The following is a 20,077-nucleotide window of genomic DNA, read 5'->3' as shown; positions in this document are numbered from 1 at the left end:
AAAATAATTTTAAAAGAAAGTAGCTTGGTTGAAAAAGGCATAGAGAGCTAAGAGTGGTAGGAGAGACTTGTATAAATGTTACTGGGGACAGCACTCTGCGTGGTGGGTAGCACCTCAGTCTCATGAACACTGCTTGTAAGGAAACTGCAGACACAGGTTGAAAATTCAGGAGAGACAGAACAATGAGTGAACTAAGATAACCACTTCTCTTCAGGGACACATTGTTCTTTATTTTTTTCCCACTTATTTTGCTTCAAGAGCACATCCATCAGTGCATCCTTCCCATCCCAGCCCCTCAATCATTTCTGCGGTTACTGATGACATGATGTGTGAATGCTGGTTCTGAATACAGAAAGTGTTTTTAAAAAGAGATTTTTAAAGTGCTATGCTTGTACTAGTTCTAGAAATTATGCAATTAGTACGATTTGATTCAAATATTTTAATTTAAAAATATAACTAGTTAAGAAAAATCATTAACTTCCTAACAATTCAGAAATGTTGTTTATCATCACCCTTTTGCTGTAAGAAAGCCTGTAAGATATTCCTCTAACATTTGGATGACAGCCCACAAATCAAACACTTACACTCTGCTGGAGGAAAATCTTAACATTTCTTAGTGTGTAGGGGTGGAATTTGACATTCCTGGTTTACATTCCTGCCTTGTTTTTACATCTTTTCCATTTTTTGTCCAGTAAGATAGGCCTACCCCTTTAAAGCCAGCCCCATTACATAGAGTGTATTTTCAAGGGCCATCACATAAAACAATGTGTGACAGGATTAGAACACCTGCTTAAAAGCACTTCCTCCCTGTCATGTAAGACTTGATTTAGGATTGGTGCACAGGATTTCCCTGACAGCCTAGGCACCTTATGAGACTGAAGTACAGGTGCAAAACAGATCTTCCCAGAATTGTAAGCTGGTCTTTAAGCAGAGTACAATGAAGTGTCACGGACTGTGGCCATTCTCAGTAAAGAAATCACTGGGGAGGAGCAAGGATGGACCGATGTGGCCAAATTTTCAGGGCTGAGTGAAAATTTCCCTCATTTGTACAACAGCAAATAAATATCTGTCTGGCCATGAAGGTCACTGTATATACAGGTGTCTACTTGGCGATCCCTTATTTTATTTGTGTACATGAAGGGGAGGCTCTGTAGAAACACAGATGTGCATTTGGACCCATTGGCCATGTTCATTGTGAAAAATGTAGACCTCATGTCTTGATAGAAAAGAAGAAAGAGGAAGAAGGTCTCCTTGGACTCCAGTGGTTTTTAACCACAGGCCCATAATAGGCTCCTGAAAGGACCAGAGGCCTAGGCTCAAATCACATGTGCCTGGCTGATTGTTCTGAAACTAACCCTTCTGTGAAAGTCCAGAATTATAGCAAAAACATATTTTTAATAGTGCTCTCCAAAGTTACTTGGCCCTAGGATTGTTGAGCTGAAATTTGAGTCTATAGCATGAACTTTGAGGTCAGGCTTACCTGGCTCCATCCCTCCACCCAACTTGTTAACTGCACATATTTAGGAAAGCTATGTAACTTCTCTGAGCCTTGTTTCTTAATCTTTAAAATGAAGGTTACACTACCCAACAAGTTGACTGTGACGATTAAGTGAGATGATATCCATAAGTACATAGCAAGGGTTTGTTACATAGTAATGACTTTATAATTAGCAGGGCTAATAGAATTATATACTTTCTTACAGTCTGACATTGTAGGAATTGGCCAAGTTTGTCATGAGAATGTTATTCAATCCCATCCAGAATTTTAGGGAATCTCTTTGTATTTGGTAGAAAGGGTCTGAATTTAGCTTATACAGGCTGGTGATGCAGGGGTAAATAATGCCACCTGCCTGTCCAAAAGTAAGCTCATGCTATACTGCTCCCATCTAAGTGCCCATAGACTCATGAAATTTAATAGCTGAAAGACCTTTTGAGGCTAATTAGATGAGATGCCCTCAAACAGGAGTAGTGGTAACTCGGGGGGTACCCAGTGTCCTTTAGGGGGGTGCATGGGCATGGAGAGTTTTAGGATGACCAATATCAAGTCCCTAACTTACATGTGTCCTCTTAGGTAAAAACTGATGAACCCAAGAACATGTCTGATTATAAACAGCATGCTGGGTCTCCAGTCTCACATTTCCTTTCACAGCTTTCTTTTTCCATGTCATTTATTCATGCATTCATTCATTCAGTATTCACTGAGGAGTACTGCCTGTGCTCCAGGCATTGTTCTAAATGCTAAGGATACAACAGTGGAAAAAATAGACAAAAATCTCTGTGTACATTAAAGGACAGAGAATAAATGAGATAAAACCAGGAAAATCAATAAGTTTCCATGGCAATATGTGTCAAGGAGAAAAATAAGGTAGGAAATGGGGACTGGAAGAGTTGGGATGTGGGCAATTGCAATCTGAGATAGAGCTCTCTCTGTGAAGGGGAAAATTATGTTAAGACCCAAATGAAATCGGGGAGCCAGGCTGCAGATTTCTGGGGAAAAGAACATCCCTGGGAAGCAACAGAACCCTTGTGTATTCAGGGATGAGCAAGGGTCTAACAAGAGCTCATCAGAATGAGGTGAAGGGCTTGCGTGGAAGCAACATCCACTCTCATGGAGCATCTTTTACAGTGGAGTCTTAGCCAATGGAGCCAACTGGTAGGCTGCCATGCATTTCACCAAGACTGCCATTGCCAGATAGACCACAGTAAGAAGACTGTCCAGCAAGTCTTCTCATCTTTGGGTTTGTGCTTTTTGGCCGTTGAAATCAGTTGAAGACCCCTGGCTCTTTGTAGCTGCTTGCTATTAATAGGGTGAAAATTTTGAGAATGTGGAGAAATGAACCAGGGCCCATGGAGGTTCCTTTGACAATAGGAAGCTTCCTGTCACTGTGACACTGACTAGGAATAGAAAGAAGTTTCTCATGAGGGTGAGGTGGATCTGAAGTCCTGAATGAGCAGAGGACTATGATGCATGCTAGACAAACAAGCAGCCCTTGAGGTCATGGCAGAAGCAGAAGAATGACCAAAGATGTGAACCCATTGCTCAGAAATGATAGTGTAAAGCTGACAGACAACTTGAAGAAAAGAGAATTCTTCAAATTTTATTTTGCTTCAGAATGAACATTGGTAAGGGGAGCAGACACCTAAAATGTCTGTAGCAGGCAAGATTCTGGAATAGATTACTCATTCTGCTTCCTTTTTAAAAGGAATCTGATCACAGGAAGCTAACGTGAGTTTACTGAGAAACAGCAATTTTACACTGAACCTTATTTCCTTTTTTAAAGGAATACTGGATTCAACCAAGTAGTGGGCATTATGTTTTAGGAAAATTTTTGACCAATGATCACAGAATAACCCTCTTTGCTTACCATAACCTTAAATTAATCAATAACCTCTAATTAAGAGGCAGTGAGTAGTAAAAAAAAAAAAAAAGAAAAAGAAAAAGAGAAAAAAAAAGAAACCACAATTTTAATAACAAATGGACAACATTTAAAAAACTTTCAACAGAATCTAAAGGAAGCATTAATAAATACACAGCCCTCTGCTAGATAGATTTTCATATCTGAATAGTTTTAAAGGTGTGAGCAGAACTGAGGATCCACTTCATTCCCTATCTTTACTCTTTTCCATCTTAAGAATGGCAGAAAAAAAGGAGTTCGCCTAAGGCAGTGGTTCTCAAAGTGTGGCCTCTGGACAAGAAGCATCAGCATCACCTAGGAAACTGTCAGAAACGCAAATTTTCAGGGCTTACCCCAGGCCTGCTACATGAGATACTCTGGGGTTGAGGATTTAATCTGTGTGTTAACAAGCCCCCAGGGGATTCTGGTGTCCACTCAGTTAGAGAACTCAGTTATACTCTATGGTAAAGAGAATAGACACCATGTGATGCTAATACAAGTTACATTGTCTGGTGCAATGCCTGGTCCTGCAGTATTCTGCTTTTTTAGCAATAGTTTAACAATCCCCTTTTGTCTACTGCTGAAGGCATTTTCACCTGGCAAATGACCTAAAGGCCTCTGTAGCTTGCTAGACTCCAGTTAGATATTTGACAGGGTGTTTCATTATCCATTTTGGAAAATAAGGGAAAACGTAGAGAGAATCTTACAACACTTGTATGGATCAGTAACCAGTTGAAATGCTATACCCCAAATATTCTCTTGATGGAGCAGCATCAACCCCTCTGGAAGATTTCAGCAGTGTATCTCATGGCTCTGAATACTGCCCTTTTGATTTACATATTTTATTAGTAATTAGATGAATATTCCGATGGTGTGTCTTTCAGATTATGTAATGATTCAATATGTTATTGATGACAGTGTCCAGCACTGTCATCAAAAAGTGATAAACTGCTTCATACAATTGACAAGAATAAATAATTTTTTAACATTTGGGAGACAAATGTCAATGACACTAAGGAAAACTGGTGAAGAAGTGGTCCAGAAACTATATTTGTGAAGAATTCTTGATGGTGCCTATTACCATATGACCTTTAAGAGGATTCGTGAGACATGCAGACACACATTTGACTTCAGTAGACCTTAAAAGAACTACTGGGTCTTGAACAAAGATGGCCGTAGGTCTGCTCCCTGCTGTCTTGATCAAATCACACACTTGCAGAATTATATTCAGTCCTGAGCACCATATTTTAATTGGGATAGACATCAATGGAAGCACATTCAGGGGATGTCAACCAGGAAACAGAAAGTACTCAGAGCCATGTCTAAGGAAGTATTGAGAAAGGCACTGGGGTATTTAACCTGGAGAAGAAAAAATTCAGGGACCTTGCCAGTCATCTTGCAGTACTAGAAACATTCTACTATGGAAGTGGGACCATATTCTTTTGGTGTGGCCACCAGGAATAGAATCACAGTGAGGGAGAAAAAACTGCAAACACATAGGTTTCCACTCAATATATGAAAGTTTTTTTCCAAGAATCATAAACATTTCCCCAGGCTGTAGTAAACTCTGTTGCTGGAGTGTTAAAATCTGAAAGACCACTTAGGGGATGAGGCTGAGGGGATTCAAGCAGGGTAAAAATATAATACTATCCTTAAAGTCTATTTAATCCCCCAATGCTTATATACATACCAATAAGTGCCCTGGTAGCATGATGAACACATCATAAAATAGTTAAATCTTGCAGCACACTTACTGTGCTAAGCACTATTCTAAGCACTTTGCATATATCCATTCATTTCATCATCATAATAATCCTATGAGAGAGGTACTAGTGGTATTCCCATTTTACAGATGAGATATCAAGGCAGAGAAAATGAGTAATTTACCCATGACCAGACAGCTGGCACTCAGCAGAGCTGCAATTTAACCCAGGCAGTCTGACTCCAAGGCCACACTCTGACATCCTGCTCTCCATCATAGGGATGAGCTGCGGCTTGCCCACAAACAGGCCAAGCAAGTCATGTCATGGGAAAGACATGTGTACAGACATGTGCACATATACTTACATGTATGTATAAGCATATATGTATATGTAAGCATATGACCCTTCATTGGGTGTGATCCAAAAATCCTTGCAATCACAAATGCCCTAAACAAGAAAAACTTGATAAAAATCATTATTATGTCTGGAAACTCAAGCTAAACAGAGGCATCAAACAGTTTCGTCCCTTGCAGGTTTTGTATTTGCTGTTCCCTCTCCTGACATACTTTTCTTTGTGCAATGACCAAGTCAAGCTCCTCATCATCATAGAGGTCGGTGCTGGCCTCCTAATTTAAAATAGCCCCTAATTTTCTCAGTCCTTCTCTGTGGTATTATCCTGATCTATTAATATTTCTTGTTTCTATTAGATATCATCTCATTTATTTACTTTTTTATTTTGCATCTTCTCCATCTAGAATGTACCTGGATGCACAAAATCTAGAGACTATTTGAATAAATGACTAATTAAAAGGCTGTAAACAATAAGTGGGACCCTAAAATAAATATGTAGTTGAGTATAGGGATGAATGAATCAATGAATGAATAAGATCTGAAAGTTCCATATGATTAAAGATATCGCCTTCATACCACTTCACATCCATTAAGATGACTGCTATTACCAAAAAAAAAACAGCCCAATCAGCAGCAACAACAACAAAAACCTAAATTAAATTAAACTAAGCCAGAAAATAGTGTTGACGAGAGGTAGAGAAGTTGGAACCCTTGTTCACTGTTAGTGGGAATGTATAATGGGGCCGCTGTTATTGGAAAATAGTAGGATGGAACCTCAAAGCATTAAATAGAATTACCATATGATCCAGCAATACCACTTCTGAGTTTTATACTCAAAATAACTGAAAGCAAGATCGTAAAGAGATATTTGTACATATGTGTTCATAGCAGCATTATTCACAATACCCAAGAGGTGGGAGCAAACCAAGTGTTCATTGATGGATGAATGCATAAACAAAATGTAGTAGATACATACAGTGGAATATTATTCAGCCTTATAAAGGAAGGAAATTCTGACACATGCTATAACATGGATCGACGTTGAGGACATTATGCTGAGTGAAATAAGCCAGTCACAACATGATAAATACTGAATGATTCTTCTTCTAGAGTGTTCAGATTCAGAGACAGAAAGTAGAATGGTGGTTTACAGGGGCTGAGAAAGGGAGAAATGGGGAGTTGTTTATTGGATAAAAAAATTTTAATTTTGTATGATGAGAAGAGTTGCGGAGATGGACAAGGGTGATGGTTGCAACAATTTGAATATACTTAAGTCCACTGAACTGTACATTTAAAATTGTTCAGATGGTAACTTTTATGTATATTTTCTGTTTTTAATTTTATGTGTATTTTATCACAATTAATAATAATAATAATAATAATAGATATCTCCTTCATGAGCCTGTGAAAGCTTTACATTTTTAAGTTGGGTGAAGTTACCACTTTCTTCTTTAACCAGGTACCATATACAAACTTCTTGGAAAACACATTCATCTGTCAGACTCTTAGTATCCTACACTCACCTCCTTCAAAATTCTGCACAAAGGTGTCCTTGGCCTCACCAATATACCATATTTCCCTGAAAATAAGACCTAGCTGGATAATCAGCTCTAATGCGTCTTTTGGAGCAAAAATTAATATAAGACCCAGTCTTATTTTATTATAAGACCAGGTCTCGTACAATATAATATAAGACCAGGTCTTATATTAATTTTTGCTCCAAAAGATGCATTAGAGCTGATTATCCAGCTAGGTCTTATTTTTTGGGAAACATGGTGAGTTTTTGGAAACTTTCTTGCCTAGAAAAGTGATGATGAAAACTCCAGAAAAAATATTTTCCCACTACCTTTTTCTTGCTGGAAGACACAAATTTTTCCAGAATGAATTATGAATTAAGACCAATTATCTTGTCAACATTAAAGTCTTACATCTCTTCTGAATATATTTTCAGCCTGCTAATTCGATTTTGAGGTCACATGATTTCTGCTGCCTATGCATGTAGTCATTTATTTATTTTTTTGTCTGAGTAATTTAGGCAGAATCTCATGTAGAGATTGATTTCTTCTTGGTTTGCTTGGGTAGAGTGAATGCTGTTTGAGTCACGGAAGATACATCAGTTAACATAAATGCAGGCATTGCATCATTCATACAACCCATGTGGCATCACACTGCCTGACGACATACTCCTGGTGTAGCCAAGATGCACTCATCACAGAATGAATGGCCAAACACCCTGGGAGCTCTGACTTCCGAGCCTCCGACTGTGTGCGCACGTGCTTTCACACCACACATGGTGTTACCTGGCTTCCTATAGCTGTACACCTGTGAAACAGCTAGAAGTGTGATTTCCTTTCATCCCAGCTTTCTAGATCTTTCTTTGTTTCACCTTCTTTCCATCTGTTCACCTCTGCCTTTGGTGATCTGCTTTCCCTGACCTTGCTCCTGGCCCTGTCCCCACATGTCGTATGCAGATATCATGGGTTTTTTCTGCTGTCACTTCTCTTTAGTTATTTGCCATGGATGGGTCCCCAAGGCTGCATAGAAAGGACATCTGGCACACAGCTGCTGGGCAAGGGTCCACCTCACTGGCCCTCTTCTCAGGGCCCCTTAGCTCCCATCTTTACCATCTGTATCATCTGTATCACTCTCTCCCTTTCTACTGAGGACACTGTTGTTGCCTGAGTTATAAGTACATAGAAATTTAGAAAGAGGTTAGATTGCTGGAACAACTTGGTCCTTTCAGCCTCAAGCCTTCTGGTTTGAGCTTCCCCATGGATGCTTAAGATGAACCACAGCTCGGGCAGATTTCGCTATACACCCATGGGCACACATCTCAATGTTAACGAGCAGGTTACCGAAAGCCCCGCAAATAGCAAATTAACTTGCAAATAGTTCTTCCTAATGCAATGCTTCACAGGGCTTACGCCATTCTCTCTCAGATCTGTACATTTCCAGAAGACAGTCTGAGTCAGAAGTATAGTAGCTGCCACAGTTCTCTTTCACATTTGCTAATCTTCCTCTGCTCCCATCTTCACTCCAGCTTTTCATTGCTTCACAGGGGTGAACTTACCTTTGCATCTATTTTTAGAAACAATTGGCAAAAATTTCCTTCCAGATTCCACCTCTGCCAGCTAGAGAGATAATACTGTTAGTTAGGTTCTTATTTCAGAGTCGGTTGTTCTTCCCTAGGAATTACCCTTCTCAGGTTAAGTCTGTTTCATTGTCGGACTGAACAAGCAGAAGACATCCTCAGTCTATGAGTCTCACTCTTTTCCTTGTCAACAGAGAAACTTTTTTAGCATCTGATCATCATGATTGAGTGACTGCAACTGTCCAACTGGTTGTCTGGCTTTGTACACAGCCACCCAGGCCAGTGCCTGGACTCTGAAGAGCACGTGCACATTTCCTCAAACTTGCACTCTTTCGCCTTTTGTTGATTAAATTTGGGAAGAGTATAATTACTGTGACATAAATGTGTTCAACTGTGGAAATCCTGTCCTTAGAAGAATCTGGCATAGCCTCCTGTAGTCAATCAAGGGCTTCAAAGAAAGCAACTAGGGGCATCTAAAGTGACAACAGTTGCCTGACAAATTGCCATTTCAAACCCCTTTGAACTAGAAGAGTGAACTTAATAGCTTTCAGCCATTGATTGTTATTCTTTAAACAGGGCTTTTCCTCTCATCTTTTGGGTCATCTGCTGAGCCCTGCTTCTGCAGCCTTGGAAACTGTTCTTGCTCAGTTTAGGTTAAAACTGAGATATTTCATACTGTTTAGTGGCTGCCATTTCAATTTTGTCTTCTACTGGCTGAGTCACTTATGTGCTGGAAGAATGTCAAGAAAATCATCACTATCAGCGGGATTGCTGGCAACAGCCACATTGAAACCAAATATACTTCTGTTCAAGAGGTAATTTTAAATTAGCATTGGATACAGAGACCTGGATTATGAGACCAGGATCTCACCACAGGGTGACTAGAGCTCTGTTCTGTGCCAGATGCTTCAGATATAAGGCAGAGTCTCATTTAATCCCTAAAACTATGCTCTAAAGCACTGTCCAATGCGGCAGCCACTGGATACCTGTGGTTATTTAAGTTTAAATTAAATAAAATGTAAAATTTAGTTCCTCAGTCTGAGTAGGCAGATTTTGTGTGCTCAATGGCCACAGATGACTACTGTACTGGGGCAGCAGAGATATAGGACATTCCCATCATTACAGAAGTTTCTATTGGACAGTGCTGCTCTAAAATAGGTATTATTATTTTTTTCACTGTTCAGATACAGAAGGGGAGATGCAGGTAAGCTAAATCTCTTGGCCAAGGTCAAACTGCTCATGTGTAACTTTAGGACTCTGAGTCAAAATTTCTAGAATAACGACTTCTGATGTTGGCTTCCTTCCACCCTTCCTCCTGCCCTGGGAGCTCTCACGCATGACCTTTCTTCCACTTAAGATGTGTATGGCTCCCCTGCCTACACTGCAACCCTCCACCCTTCACCTAGTTAACTGCCATGCATCTGTCAGCACTCAGGCCAATGCTACTTTCTCGAATGATGCCCCTTCACATGGGTCAGGACTCACCATCACCCTTTGTCATCCTTCTCAGTGTGCACTTCTCCATTTCTTGTAATAATTCTGGACAGTCTGATTAGTTTCTTGACTAAATTTCTGCAAGGAGTTTTTGTAATCATTGTGTTATGTGAATATATAAATACTATATAAACACACACACACACACAAACACACACACACACACACACACACACACACACAAGCGGTCTGACACTTAAGTTAGTGAACTTGTTGCAGCAGTGTTACTCACCCATATCAGAGGGATTATTCATTATGAATTTGTACCAACTGGACAAACAGTTAACCAACTTTACTCTTTGGAAGAGCTGAAAAGGCTGCATGGAAAAGTTACACGACCTGAACTTTTCACCAAGAATTCATGGGTCTTGCATCACGACAATGCACCAGCTCACACAGCACTGTCTGGGAGGGAGTTTTTAGCCAGTAAATAAATAACTGTATTGAAACACCCTCCCTACTCATCTTATCTGGCTCCCAATGACTTCTTTCTTTACCTGAAGATAAAGGAACTATTGAAAGGAAGTCATTTTGATGACATTCAGGACATCAAGGTTAATACGATGACAGCTCTGATGGCCATTCCAGAAACAGAGTTCCAAAATTGCTTTGGAGGATGGACTGGGCACTGGCATCACTTCCCAAGGGGAATACTTCGAAGGCGACCATAGTGATATTCAGCAATGTGGTATGTAGCACTTTTTCTAGGATGAGTTCTCAAACTTAATTGTCCAACCTTGTATACATATGTAATTTTATATTACTATACTATATATAGTTGAGCATACTGGGCTTCTAGAGAAGGCCTCCAGCTAGATTTAAGTAAGATCTTTGATGCAGTATTAAGACTTTGTCCCCCTCTTGTCAGCAAAAGCAGTCCACAAGTAACTCCATGCATTGCATAAAGGCCAATATTTACACTCAAACTTTTTGTTTTCAAGCCAATAATCATAATCTTTTTTTCTCAGCCCAAGACCCCTGTAGCAGATGCTGTCAGTACCCACCCATTTCCTTTGAGCCTGGGTGAAATTTCAAGCAGCCAGTAGCTGCACCTCTTTACTTGGGTCTTTCTCTGAGAGGAGAACAGGCTGGAAGTGCACTGTCAAGCCCTTAACCAATAACATTGGGGCTGGTGCACGAATACCCCAGCTCCCAGGCACCTCAGGCTGGAAAACTCTGAGATGCATGTTTCATGTTATTTCCCAGAGTTTCTTCATAGCATTAAGCTTTGATCACTCACTTATTTGATAATAACTTGCTTGATAATTCTCTTAAAGTTCCTTCCCCTCTCACTCTCACATCCCCACTCTCTTTCTGGGGCTTCCTGGGATCACCACTCAAATTCACTACGTGAACTTAGATCCATTACTTATAAGTAGCTTGCAATACAGTGGAAAACCACTACATGTATATCCCCCATATAAAAGAGAATGAGTCACATGAGGAACGCAAGGATGAGTGAGGAAATGTATGTACTCAGAGTCTACTTTGTTGGGTTTCCAAGATATTGTTTCATGTGATCCTCTACACAGCCTCTAAAATATCAGGATCATGCAACTTAGGAAGAAATGGAGGCTCAGAAACATAGCACATCCTGGGGGCAGGTTCTGAACAAGTTCTGAGTTCTGTGAAACCATGCCAGCCCCATGTGCTTTCTCTATGTGATGTTGTTAAATACCAAATATGCAACAAAAGCAATAGGTGATTAGTCAAGGAAGGGATGTTTGGAGTTCGAATGACCAGATGGTGTTTCTTGTAAGTCTTGATGTGAAGGGATACTTTGGTGAGGAGAGTAGACAGGGCATTCTGGGAAGCAAGTCCAGACTCAGAGGCCACAATGCACATTTTGGCTTCACATGTTTTCATTCATTTCTGAGCATATTTTGCCTTTGGCTTCTCAGATCTTAAGAATTTAAAAATAACATATGTCAAAATACTTATCTTTTCTGCTGTTGCTGGTGGGATCTGAATTAATACACATTAAAAGGAGATGCATCCTTGTGAATTCATGGACCAGTTTTGAATAAAACATAAAAGGGGATATTCGTTATTTTTAGAATCATATAAAGAAAACAAAGCTAATTGGTGTCATTCCTTCATTGCTGGCCCGGCATCTTTAAAACATCGAAGTGAAGGCAAAACCGTAGCCTCCATTGGGAGTGAAGGAGAGGCCCACAGCAGTGAGCATTCTGCAGCCAGTACCAACTGACAAATATTAGTGAGTATGTGCCACTAAGTAGTGTTCTGTTGTCAGACACTTATGAAGGCAGGTAGCAAAACCAACATTGTTTAAAAGCTGTGGGAATGGTGTAATCACTAAGAATAAAAAATAATTTTGTTAATATTGCACACCCAGTGTCTGTCTAAGAGATGAGGACCCATTTTAACCTGTAGTTCACAGATCCCTTCTCTGACTGTGCCTACGTGCAGGCACAGGGGTCAAAAACGCATGTCTCTAAATTAGGGCTCTTAGTAACATAAACTCAGAGTTCTCTGGTGCTATGGCTTTTTACCAGGAGAGGATACCCTTCCCTACACCAGGCCAGTATGAAGAAGTTTGGTCCTTTATGCTTTTCTGTCAGTTCTTCCTCCAGATTGCTCCTCAGCACTGTGACCTCTCCTGCTGTGCCTGGTTTCCCACGGACTGTCTTCCAACACCAGATGCCACTCTAGTAACAGGTTGGCATCTGTTTTGTATCATAGTGTGGGGAAGATGTGGGAGCACTAATTCCCTCTTTGCCAAATTTTTCAGTATCCTCAAGATTGCCACATCTAGACCACGAGAATCTCCAACAGATTTAGAGTGATTTCAGAATGCAATTACAATGTAAGAGAGATGGCATGACCCATTTTCAAGTCTCAAAATGAAAAGCAGCCCTTCCTTGTGAGGGAGTCATCTTAAGCTGGGCTCCCAGGAAGAAAAATCTGAGGTGGAGATTCTCACTTGGGTAATTGATTGAGGAGTCCCCTCAGGAGACACATGCAAGGAAGTGAGGAGAGGGTGGAGAAGAGGACACCAAGTGAAATTCCACAAGAGCCTGATTGCATGGGGAACTGCTCAGAGCATAAGTTTACGGAGAGTCTGTCATGCCTGAAGGCTGGGGAGCTGGGCTGTCATACACCGCACAACCCATTGTTGGCTCCAGGTTGGTGAGGCATAACTCAGAGGCCCTCTGGAAAGCTGGCCCAAGGGCAGATCTCTGGAGCAGTTGCCTTTCAGAGGCTTCAGAGCTTCTCCCACTGCAGCTAGCAAAATGCATCCCTGGGCATCTGGGTCACCACCAACATCATCTGTTCCAGGGTCTTTTGTAGAGATTTCCCCATAGCTCACTGGGCTCTGCAGCCCTCAGATTTGGTGGGGGGGGGGGTAGAAATGAGGGAGGTGGGAGAGTCTTTTTGTATTCCTTAATATTGAAGACTCTCTTTGAGAGTCTACTCTTGGTCTCAGGAAACCTGACCACTCACCCAGGAAGTGATCTTCCTCTTCATTCTCCCCAAAATCTGAATCATGCCATCTTGAAGTGTGGCCAGACCCAGCATGAGCACATGGTTACTGCTCTCCACTCTCACCATCATGGCTGGTGGGGAAGTTTTATTCATGTCAGTGAGGTTGGAGGCATTTCCTTCATTTGAGTTTTCATTTTTCTCTGTCCCCCTAAAGAGAATTGCAGGACTGCTGGGCCCCCTTTGCTCACAATTGAAGACAGTACACCACCTATGAACAAACCATGTAGAGGCAACAGAGCCTAAATCTATGTTGAGGAACACTAGTTGCGTGGTGAGCAAGGCATCCACAACTCTCCTGCAGTCATAGGGCTGATTGCTATGGTTTATTTCTTCCTTGCTCCTTCAGGGGACTCCGAGCATCCCACAAGAGCTGTATAGGCCCCTATTTTTCACTCTGTCTCCTCTGGAATGGCACTGTTGTTGATGGAATTCTCAGTAATTTTGTAGTCTCCCTCCCACCAGATTAGAAATAATAATGACAATCTCTGATGTTTATATGATAAAAGGACATTGTAAGTTTCTGTTCTTGCTAAGATGGCCCAGTAAGACTGATACTTTGTTCATTCAACAAATAAACCTTAACTATTTTAAGTGTATCTTTGGATGAGAAAGAGAGAGGGTAAAGGAGACAGGAAGGGATATGTCACATACCAAAAGTTGGGGATGAAGTGTGATATGTGAGGTTCCAGATAACTTTGAAAAACTTTCTAAAGATTTTGAAAAGTGTTGCTGTGGGTCATGAATTTGATCCCCTTAAAGGATAAAATGGTAGACATAAACAACAATTGGAGTTCCTTTTTGGTCACTCAGATAATAGGTTATTTTAATTTGTGTTCCGATATATACGAAAGGTTAGACAATTAGGTTCACAAACTTTCCACTGTGCACTTACATGATGAAAAGTTCGTGAACTTCATTGTCTAAACTTTGTGTGTGTGTGTATACACATGCACATATATATGTGTGATATATGTATGTATATTGCCTTATTTACTCTTCAGCAAACCCTACGGTCTAGATGTTCCACTTTGCAGAAAACTGTGTGTTCCTGGTTTTAAAAATCTGTGCACTTCATATCAAATTCCATGCTTTTCTTATCACAGCCTTCCAAAATCTCTTGCGTTACTGAGAACCATCACTCGCCTTGAAGAACTTTGATCCAAATTGAGAATATATTCGATAAACCCTTCTAACAGTAAGGGGTAGACATCCCAACCTAAACTGACTTAAGCAAGGAGACAAATGTACTGAAGCATGGAAATGGGGTGACCATAATGGGTCATTAGTAGGATGCAAGTGTTCAATGATGGCATTAATATGTGTTCTTCCATTGCTTGGCCCTGATTCCCTTTATGTTGCTTTTATTCTTAGGCAGACTCTAGGTAAACGTTGGTTGGAACACATAAAAGAATGAAAATGTTCAAACACCTGATTTATTGGCTTTGGTAATTACAACAGGAGGAGAAATCAGACATATGTTGTACCCAGAGGCACCGCAGCCTGTGAGATTTGTCCCCTTTTATGCAAAAATCCCAATGATTGTTCTTCATTATCTCACCTTTGCTCTGATATTTCACCTTGCACAAAACTCTAGAATTCTTTCAAAGCCTGAGAAAGGTTTGTCATGCCCCCATGACTCTTCACTCCACCTACATGTGTTTTACTAATTATAACATGTGGACAGAGTATCCAAGTAACCAGAAGTATAGTCAGTAAAACTTTGTCTTTGATGAAGACTTAATTGTACTTGGTATAATACTAGTTACTTGGCTGTCTTAATAATAATGGTTGTGGAAAGACAAAACAAGTCATCAGTTTACTGGCTTCTTCCCTAAGTAGGAACTATTATTCCTAATGTCTACTTTACTTGCACGCTCTTGTCTAAATTTACTAACTCAGCACAATTTTTTTTCTTGCAACTATCCTCAACGCTTTTCTCTCCCTTGACACAATGTCTTTCCCACCTGATAGTGAGTGTCTACACTCAACAAAGTTCACTGTGACTCTGGACAGCAAGGAGTGGGGCTTTGGGCAGATCAGACTGTGAGAAAGCTCCAAAAGATGAAGAGTATATGGGACCATATTGAGAGAGAAATGCAAGTGATTTGTTATACAAGTGACTGCAGAGAAATCACTTTTTCTTTGCAGAGAAATGCAAGTGATTTGTATACAAGTATATTGAGAGAGAACCAAGTGACCTGCAGCCCTATACAGGAAAAGGAGCACACTTCCAAAGTGATTTTTACCTGCAACACTCCATAATAACTTCAAAGTCAGAGGCAGTGGGGCTGGGTGAAGTGGACTGTGGTCAGCAAAGCACTGAAAGGTCAAACAGCTCCTCAGAGAAACAGAGACAATGGGGTCATATGTATGAAAGTGTTGACTAAACTTGCTTGAGATCACTCACCTCTCAAATAAACTACTGGCAATAGAATCCTTGTCTCATTATCTCTTTTGGGGGGAGCCCAATCTGAAATAGCATCTCTAATACTCCATATTTCAGGCACCAAGAAAAGACTGAAAGAGCAGAGATGACAATGAATCCCACTTGGAGGGGGTTCCAAGGAAAACTTCCCAGTGGCAGTGACATCAGAGCTGAGGGAAGAATGGTCACTGGAGGTTCTGGAGATGAGAAAAGGCAGGCACATAAAGCAGAGAAGCTGAGAAGCAGCTCCATGAGATTTCTCTTCATATATATATATATATATATATATATATATATATATATATATATAGTGTGTGTGTGTTTGCATGTATGTGTATACATGTACATGTATGTATGTATGCGGGGGGTATGTGTGTGTATCTGATAATATTTAAACTATTAACTCCATTTGTTAATATTTGCAGTTTAACTGCCTTGCATTTAACTTTGGTTTGCATTAAACATTCAAACCAAAGAAGAAATATCAGATGTTTCATGGCAAATGAAAATAGATTTGGACTTTTTTCCTCCTGGTTCTGTTTTGGCCATAGGAAATACAAGGAGAAAAAGAAGTACTTGTATTTATAACCTTCTAATTCTTTCCAAGAACATTGGACACTAATAATTTCAGCGTCCCTTATGGTTTAATGGGGCAGGTATTTATGGTGTGTGGGCTGACATATGACTAAGGCTATGGGGGAAACCAAGCCTGTGGAGGGTGGAGAAGGAGCAGAGGGGTACAGGGTCAGGGAAGATGGAAGCTGGAAGACTTGGCATTATGTTGGGTAGAGAAGAAAAGCTTAAAAGTGATCTATCTTCTGCATAGCAAAGAAGCGAAACCTAGAAAAGGTCATTTTATGGAGACACACACCAACTTCGGTGCCTTCACCTCTAACAAATCTCCAGTTTGAATCTATATCACTCACCACTGCTTCATTGTAAGACTGTTCTGCCTGGTGAATGGGAAGTGTGGTGGGGGGCAAAGCAAAGACTGAATGAGGGGATACTCAGGAACAATCCCTAAGTGTGGGGAGGAGGCTTGGGGGACTACCACATATGAACCAGCCCCTCTGAGAAGACATATTTCAGGTTTTACTCCTTATGTGCATGTTCCACCCTCTCCCTACATTACCACTATCTAGATTCTCATTTGCTTCGGCTGTAGTTCTGTAGTTATGGGGTCAGGTTCTGACACAACGTGAAGTGGGGAGCGGTGGGATAGATTAATGTCTTGGACAACACTCCCCTTATCAACATGAAGCCCAAGGCTGAGGGCAGCAGGCTCTTAATGTCCTGGGTGGCAGACTTCATGGAAACCAAATCTCCATTATATGTAATTCCTACATAGAAAGAAGTACTGTGACCTTCATCCTGGGGGATGGTATAAGTTAGGAGATACATGAAGTTCCAGTAAAGCCACAGAATGTTATACTGGAACATCAAAATTTCTCACAAAAATGTATAAACAATGGTTAATAATTTTAATGTGTAATTTAAATGTTTAAAAATACTGAAAGCAATGCAGATGCACTATGGAACAGAATGCAATTCAGAAAATTTTAAGAAACAAACTTTAAAGAAATGTTTAGCTGATGACTGACTACTTTGGACTAAGTGCCCCAAGACTCCAGGGAATATACATTCAAACTCCTCTGATGTTAAAATAGAGATGATTTCACTGAAAATACTGAAAAATCCTTTGGTAAAACATTGAGTCAAGATTCCAGCTTCAGGATCTCCATCTGCCCCTTAGTTCTGTGAGGTAATTAATTTCTCCTAATTTTCAAGTTCAATTAAAGTAAGCAGTATTCCTGTGATGGGGCATACCTTGGGGATGCTGAGATAAATACAATTCAGGCTCGGATTCTTGGGCAACACAGACAAGTGAGCACTGTCAGCTACTGGCCCAGGCTAGAGGCCCCTCGCAGACAGTTCCAGGTCTCTCTGCCTGAGAGCTTTACTGGCTGAGGGTGTGTTTTGCCCGAATTTTGAGGGAGCCTAGAAATGCCAGAGAGTTCATGTTCCAGGACCAACCCCGAAAAATGAGGCACCAAAGTTGGTAGATCAAGACACTGGCTCTCTTGCTCTTTAGTGGGACAACTCCTGGAGGTGTGTTCTTCACAATGAGCCCCTACTTTCCACAGGCAGAACCTGCTCAATACTTTATCCTTTTTAGGTTTTCCTTCCTTCTCTTTCTCCCACTAGTGGCTCCCAGTGTTGACTCCCAAATCAAGTGTTGGCATTAGAATCCTTGTCTCAGGGTCTGTTTTTATTTGGGGTGGAGGATGAGGAACAGATTAAGACAGCATCTTTGTCATACACTGTGAGAATCCATAATGTCATTGCCATGCAAAATTTGAAAGTCCAAAGAGAAAATAATGAATTCCAGGGCAGAGGGGCTGAGTTAGGGGGTAGAGAGGAATAGAAAGTTTCTCAGAGGTAGTGCCATTATAATTTAGTGAAGCATAGTGAGCTGGAGTTCACTAGAAACAATGAGAAGGGGTGTACAAAAGAATAAGACAAGGACAGGCAAGATCATGGGGCATGAGGAACCTTAATTGATCTGGGGAGCAATAGGATCCTTTTGGGGCCTCATTTGTTTCATCTGTACAATAGGGGTATGGGGCCAGATAGCCTTATGGAACCTGTTCAACTCCAATATTCTGCAATTCCAGTTTTAATCTCATTCAGGGAAGTAAGTAGAGGTCAGGATTGTGGATAATAGACTCCGTCAAGAGCTGTTCTCATAGAATTCTGTTCAGCAGCGTGAGGTGGAAACAAAGGAAAAAGAGGGAAGGCAGGCAGCAGCACCCCTCCAAAGGGTCTGCTTTTAATTTAAGCTACTTTGATAGATGAGTCTTGGTAGACCAGAATACATGGGAGGGGTAATCAGGGTAGGCACGGCTGTGTCTTTGAAGGGAAAACTGAGTTCAGAAGATGGAGAGAAGGGACCTGAGAGCAAGAGAAGGAGAGAGCCCTTTTCCAAATGGAAATCTAGGCTTAAAAAAATGAGTGAACTAAATGGAATTATTAGCAGAAGGAGCCTAGACGACAGCTTTCTTTGGAGGCTTTAGGATGCAGGGTGGGTGGAGATGGCTTCATGCTGCTCTTCTTGGAGTGGTCCTCCGTCTTGAAGGAAATACTGTCATGCTTGTTGGAGTTCTTACCACAGTGGGTTTAATAAGCCATGAGTCAAGGTGCAGAATTTATACAATATTGAAAAGGAAACTTCTTGGATTTATTCAGGTGCACACCAGATGTTGCACTGGCACTGGCCCTGCAAGGAGTGACTCTTGGAAATCAATTGCAGGCCCTGGAATCCCCCACTCCTTTCCTCAGTTAACCCTTATGAGACCACAGCTACCAACCCTGAGACCATTCATAGTCAAGAGGGGCTGGGAGTCATAGTAGGGAGTCAGCAACATGTATTCAGTGTTGCCAAACGCAGACCCGTACCCAAGGCACAACAGATTGTATGTGATAAGTAGCATGAGGTGTCTCTAGGTGAATAATTTATTTAGTCACTGCAGTAGGATCTACATACAGGCTGGATGTTGACAACTTACATGTTGAAAATAATTTAACTAATTGGAAGGTCCTCTATTAGAAAAAAAAAAAAAGTCAAATGTTCTCCTGTATTTTCAGTGTGTGTGTGTGTGTGTGTGTGTGTGTGTGTGTGTCTGTGTGGTTGGGGAGGCTAGACTGAAAGCTCACAAATGGAAGGGATCATTCTTTAGGCTTCTTTACTGCTTGTCTTACCCAAAGGCCCTGGTGATGCACAAAATAGGCAACTAATAGATGTTGCCTGCTGTGAATCTACTTAGGGATCTCAGATCCACTGCATGTGAGCTGCACAGCTCTGTCCATGTCATGTGACATCTCAGGGCCTCAGTTTCCTCATCTGTAAAATGAGAGACTTTCCTGAAATGAAGTCTTTCCTTTCCTCTCCATGAAACACACATTAAGTTTAAATGTGTCCTAGGAAGGCAGCAACCACTGAATCCAGGTGGGAGGCAGCTGTGAATTTGGTTGTAGTTGGATTTGCTATGAAAAGCATGTTCCCTTGTCAGCATAGCCTATCTAAGAGTGTTCTCTCAGTGTTTTCCCCCAT

The sequence above is a fragment of the Rhinolophus sinicus genome, linkage group LG13, assembly GCF_036562045.2.
Source record: "Rhinolophus sinicus isolate RSC01 linkage group LG13, ASM3656204v1, whole genome shotgun sequence".
NCBI lineage: Eukaryota > Metazoa > Chordata > Mammalia > Chiroptera > Rhinolophidae > Rhinolophus > Rhinolophus sinicus.
Note: the sequence above shows the minus strand (reverse complement) of the source record.